The sequence below is a fragment of the Vombatus ursinus genome, unplaced genomic scaffold (assembly GCF_900497805.2).
Source record: "Vombatus ursinus unplaced genomic scaffold, bare-nosed wombat genome assembly UNPS02000582.1, whole genome shotgun sequence".
NCBI lineage: Eukaryota > Metazoa > Chordata > Mammalia > Diprotodontia > Vombatidae > Vombatus > Vombatus ursinus.
The window spans coordinates 17,048,766-17,054,765 of record NW_020940360.1 but is presented as its reverse complement, the minus strand read 5'-3'; the positions used below and the strand labels follow the sequence as shown (position 1 = coordinate 17,054,765).

General features: G+C 38.4%; 1 pseudogene; it reads right to left on the bottom strand.

Annotated features, from left to right (window-relative positions):
* Positions 1-809: 809 nt before the first annotated feature.
* Positions 810-6,000, bottom strand: part of LOC114037473 — a 99,587-nt pseudogene continuing 94,396 nt past the window's right edge.

Sequence of the window (6,000 nt, the reverse complement as noted above, 5' to 3'; positions counted from 1 at the left end):
TTATTTCTTTATATACAGAAGCAGCAGCCTTGGGAAGAGAGGAGGGAAATACTTAGGGTTGTTGTTCTCTTTTCCCAAGGTCAGAGTCCTACTGTGCGATCCCCATGGAGGGATGATAGGATCCTGCTGTCCTCATGCCCTCCTAGTGCCAAATGGCTACAATAGATTTGGGAAGTTCTGCCAGAGCCCAAAGGAGGCTTCACTACTTCTCTAAGTGCCTGCTCTTCAGTCTCCTCATTTCCACTGAGAGGAAGGCAAGAGGGAAATAAATGCATAGGGGAAATTTTGGTTCCTCTTTGTCCTTTACCAACATGACATTTCTAGGCTGTGAGACTAAAAATGGTAAATTTTGAATGAGTGGGCTGGGGCAAGGGAATGAGCCTAGAGCTGCTAAGCCTTAAATGACAGGGTCACTCTGGGATCAAATGAAAATGATGGGGGGAGGAGGGTGCTGTGGGAAATAGCCATTAGGGGAAGGGTGGCTGAAACAGGGAGGGTTTAAAACTGATGCTCATGCCTCTCCCTGCTCCCTCCCCTGTGGATCATGACAAGCAGCAGAGAAGGCAGAGGATTTGGGGAGGGAGCAGGCTAATGATGTCCAAGGTTATATTCCCCTTCCCATCTCTCCCTCTTAGTCAACATGTGAGTTCTGTCAGGAGCGGGCAAGAGAAATGGAACTGAGCATGTTGGACAGGTTGGCGTTGCTGGGATTGCTCGACTTTGCTATACTCTAGTTGAAGAAGCTGAGGGGAATGGCTTGCATCATCTTGGGGGAGGCTCTTGAGTTTCCCAACCCCCAGGCTTCTTCACTAACATTTCTTCCCTTGTAGTGAGTGGAGTGCCCCCAGGCTCTGCAGCATGTTGTTCACTGTGAGGTTATCCACTTTACAAGACTTACACCAGCTGCCATATTCTCCATAGGTGGTGGTGTCTCAGGGCTTATTGTTGCTCTTCTCCAGTTCTTCAGTACTTCCAGATGGGCTTTTTGTCTCTACTGACTGAGCCAAACTTCTTGTCATGGGCACAAGTCAGGATATCTTTATACAGGGTATTGGAGTTTTGGTATTTCCCCTGTATCTGGTAGCAAGAGGCCAGCTTTGGCCACAATGGGGTCATTGGGCCCCAGCCAAGGCTTATAGATCCCCAGAGTCAAGTACTAGTTGACTCAGCTATGCCCTTGTTCTGACACAGCAGGGCCAGGTTATTCAGCTGCTTGGCCACATTCAGGTAGAATCTGACCAGCACCTTATTTTGAATCTCCAGGACCTGTTATGAGGACTCTACTTCCTTGTACTTGCCCATTTTTGCCATATAGAATTGCCAGAGTGTTTAAGGTAGCTGCCACAGCAAAATGGTCCTTCCTCAAGTTCTTCTCTTGAGTAGCCAGAGCATCACTGGGTGATGGACAGCTTCTTGGTATTTGTTCTTCTTTTTTTTTCTAGGCAATGGGGTTAAGTGACTTGCCAAGGCTCACACAGCTAGTAAGTGTTACATGTCTGAGGCCAGATTTGAACTCAGGTTCTTCTGACTCCAAGCCTGGTCCTCTATCCACTGCTCCACTTAGCTGCCCCTTGGTATTTGTTCTTATCCCTGTATAAGAGAGCCAAGAAATCAGGGTAGTCATGTCGTGAGGTCTTCTTCAAGTCTTCCAGGGCCTGCCTACAGAGGGGTATAGCTACTTCATAATTCTCCAAGGAAGTATACTGAAACACCAAGTTGTATGAGGGTTGGATCTCACAGCCTCTGGGCTGGGCAGCTGCATTTCCTCCCTGAGGGCCCTGGGCTGGGTTCTGTTCAACCTCATTAGGTCATCTAGAGAATCATTACAAATATCACCCTTCTCTTCTATGGGGAAAGCGTCCTCATCCAGATTTTGGATGTGACTCATGAACAGCAGACGATGCTTTTATTCCCCCAGCTGGACTATGGTTTACTTGCCATTGTGGGTTCCTCCCACAATCAATGGTTCTCCTGCACCAAGTGGTACACCTGGGCAGGAAGTTTTTGCTTCTTCCATTCCACAGCCTTGAGGTGGCCCGAGAGTTCCAAGATCCCTTGAGCCTTCCCAAGTCCCAGCTCCATGGTTTCTAGGGATCAGTGCAGGAATTCTGAGTGGTCCTGAATTCATGGATCCACTTCACCAGCTTTACAATTAGCTACATTGTCCAACAGGGAAGCCAGCAGGGTCAGGTGCTCACTCATCAAAGTCTCCAGACCCTGGATGATGACCTTGGTGTTCAATACAATTTCATCCTGGGAGATCACCTGGGTGGCTATGGCTGGAAGGGATGATTTGAAAAGAAGTAGTTGTGGGCCCTGGCCTCAACCTAGCCAGCCTCAGCAGCCTCAGTAGCTCTGTTCTCCCCAATCATCAACATTTCTATACTTTACTAATAAAACATAACAGGAAGAAATAGAAAGAGAAATGCCAATTTAAATAACTGTAGACAATATAAAATGCTTTGAAGCCTACCTGCTGAGAAAAGTCAAGGAACTATATGAACATAATTATAAAATACCTTTCACAAAAATAAAGACAGATCTAAACAATTGGAGAAATACTAATTACTCATGAGTAGGCCAAACCAGTATAATAATAATGACAATTCTACATGAATTACTTTACTTATTCAGTGCCATATCAATCAAACTAGCAAAGAATTATTTAAAGATCTAGGAAAAATAATAACAAATTAATCTGGAAGAACAAAAGGTCAGGAATGTCAAAGTAATCAATGAAAAAAGAATTGTGAAGGAAAGCAGCCTAGCAGTACCAGATTTCAAACTATATTGCAAAGCAGTAATCATCAGAACAGTCTGGTACTGGCTTAAGAAATAGAGTAGTGGATCAGGGGAATAGATTACATAACCCATAGTTGTGTCCAACTCTTGGTAACTTCATTTAGAGTTTTCTTGGCAAAGATACTGGAGTGGTTTGCCATTTCCTTCTCCAGGTCATTTTACTGAGGAGGAAATTTAGTTAAACAGGGTTAAGTGACTTGACCAAGGTCACACATAGCTAATAAGTGCCTAAGGACAAATTTAAACTCAGGAAGAGGAGTCTTTCTGACTTCAGGCCTGATATTCTATCCACTGTGCCACTTATCTGCCCCATTAAATAGGACCAGATACATAATTCGTGGTAGTAAAAATCTAGTGTACGATAAACCCAAAGATCAAAGCTTCTGGTGCAAGAACTCACTATTTGACAAAAAATGGTGGGAAAACTGGAAAACTATTTGGAAGAAACTAAGCAAAGACCAACATCTCATGCTATATACCAAGATAAGGTAAAGATGGGTACAAAATTTTCACATAAAGGATGATATCATAAGCAAATTAGGGAAATATGGAAAATTTTACTTGTCAGATCTATGGAAAAGGGAAGAGTTTATGACCAAGTAAGAAAAAGTGAAGATTATGGAAAGTAAAATAGATAATTTTGATTACATGAATTTAAAATGTTATGTACAAACAAAAACAACAGAGCCAAAATTAGAAGAAAAGCAGTAAACTGGAAAGAAATTATCGCAAGTTTCTCTGATAAAGGCCTCATTTCTCAGATATATAGGGAATCAAGTCAAAAATTTTTTTTAAAAAAATCATCCCCCAATTGATAAATGGTCAAGGGATATTAACAGAAAAATTTCAGAAAAAGAAATAAAATCTATCAACAGTCATAGATAAATGCTCTAAATTGCCATTGATTAGAAAAACATAAATTAAAACACCTCTGAGATATCATCTACCAGATTGGCTAAAATAGCAGAAAATGAAAATGAAAAATGCTGAAAGGGATGTGGAAGAATAAGGACACTAATGTACTGTTGGTAGAGTTGTGAAGTAGTCCAACCTTTCTGGAGGACAATTTAGAACCATCACCAAAAGGCTATAAAATTGTATTTACCCATTGACCCAGCAATTCCACTATTATGTCTGTACTCCAAAGAGATCAAACAAAAGGTAAAAGGTCTTATATGTACAAAAATGTTTATAGCAGCTCTTTTTCTAGTGGCAAAGAATTTTAAATTGAGGGGATGCCCATCAATTGTGGAATGGCTGAAAAAGTTGATCTATGTTATTGTGATAGAATACTATTGTGTTATAAGAAATGACTAGGGGGTAGTTTCACACACACTAAAAAATACAACAACAACAATTGAGAAGACCTATGTGAATTCATATAAATTGAAATGAACAATACCAGGAGATCATTGTGCACAGTAAAAGTAATACTATAACAATGACAAACACTGAAAGACTTAACTACTCTGATCAATACAATATTGCATCTGAGACAATTCTGAGGGACTCATGATGAAAAATGCTATCCACTTGCACAGAGAGAACTGATGAATGTTGAGTGCAAATTGATATACTCTTTTCACTTTACTTTTCTTGCTTTTTCTTTGTGATATGGCTAATATGGAAATGTTTTTTATGATTTCATAGGTATAATTAATATATTGCTTGCTTTCTAATGGGTGGGGTAGGAATGGAGAGAATTTGGAACTCAAATTTGAAAAAAAGAATGCTTAAAAGAAATAATAAATTTAAAAAAGTGTTTGGGGAGGAGAATATAGAAGAAATTAAGGTTTTAAGTAAAACCATCATTTTATAGAAAAAAATTAAAAAAATAACAAATTAAAAAAAGAAATTTTAATGAACAAGTTTGACTTCAAAGGAGAAATATGGCAAGTCAGTTAATGTTTTTAAGATTTTTTTCAGTTGTTTTGCAGAAGTCTGAAACTAGAGTATATACATTGCACATAACAGAACACTTCTTTAATATGTTGTTTGGTTTGATGGACTTTTTTTTCTTTTAAAATTCTTTATCATAAGATATGGCTCTCTGGAAGAGGTAATGGGAAGGGTAAATTTGAAAATTTAAGTAAAAAAAAAGAAATTTTATTTAAAAAATAATTACAATAAAAATAGTGCTTACTATGTGACAAATACTGTGCTAAGCTCTCTTTAATCCTCAGAACTAGTCTGCAAGGCAGGTGCTATTATTATTCATATTTTACAGTGGAGGATACTGAGGCAAACAGAGCTTAAATGATTTGCCCAAGGTACCAATTATTAAGTAACTGTGGCTTAATCTGAACTCAAGTCTTCTTGATTCTAATCCCAGTGTATTACTTATCTAGCTTTTCCAATAAATCTTTTATAGTCTAAACATTAAAATTCTGGATATTTAAAATGTAAAATATTAAAGAAAATATCAAATTATATCATTGTCATGTCAAACCACCATCATTACCAGCACCATAATTATGATAGTAGCTATTATTTCACAACAGATTAGATGATGCCCATTGAAAAGCACAAGAAGAAATTCTGAGAAAAGGCATCAATTTAGAACACATTGCTTTAATTTTATAATGGGACCTCTAATGATATTAAGATAATCCCCTTCTTACTGAGATTCATGATAATGAATATTTCTACCAGTTCAATAAGTGTATTTCTCTAGGAAACACCAAAAGGGACAAATCAATATACCAAAATAATGCAAACAAATTTATTTGCCATGTCTAAATATCTGCAGGTTCTTTTTAAAATTAATTTATTTACTTTTAGTTTTCAACATTCACTTCCACAAGATTTTGAGTTCCAAATTTTCTCCTCATCTCTCCCCTCCCCACTCCAAAACAGCATGGATTCTGAATACCCCTTTCCCCAATCTGCCCTCTCTTCTATCACTGCAGCCCCCCCCCCTTTCACTTATATTCTTCCCCTTCTATTTTCCTGTAGGGTAGGATAGATTTCTATACCCCATTGCCTATATATCTTATTTTTCAGTTGCATGTAAAAACAATTTTTAACATTCATTTTTAAAACTTTGATTTCCAAATCCTCTCCCTTCCTCCCTCCTCACCCACCCTCATTGAGAAGGCAAGCAATTTGATGTAGGTTATACATGTATAGTCATGCAGAACACTTCCATAACAATCATGTTGTGAAAGACTATAATTCACTCCATCCTCTCCTGCTCTC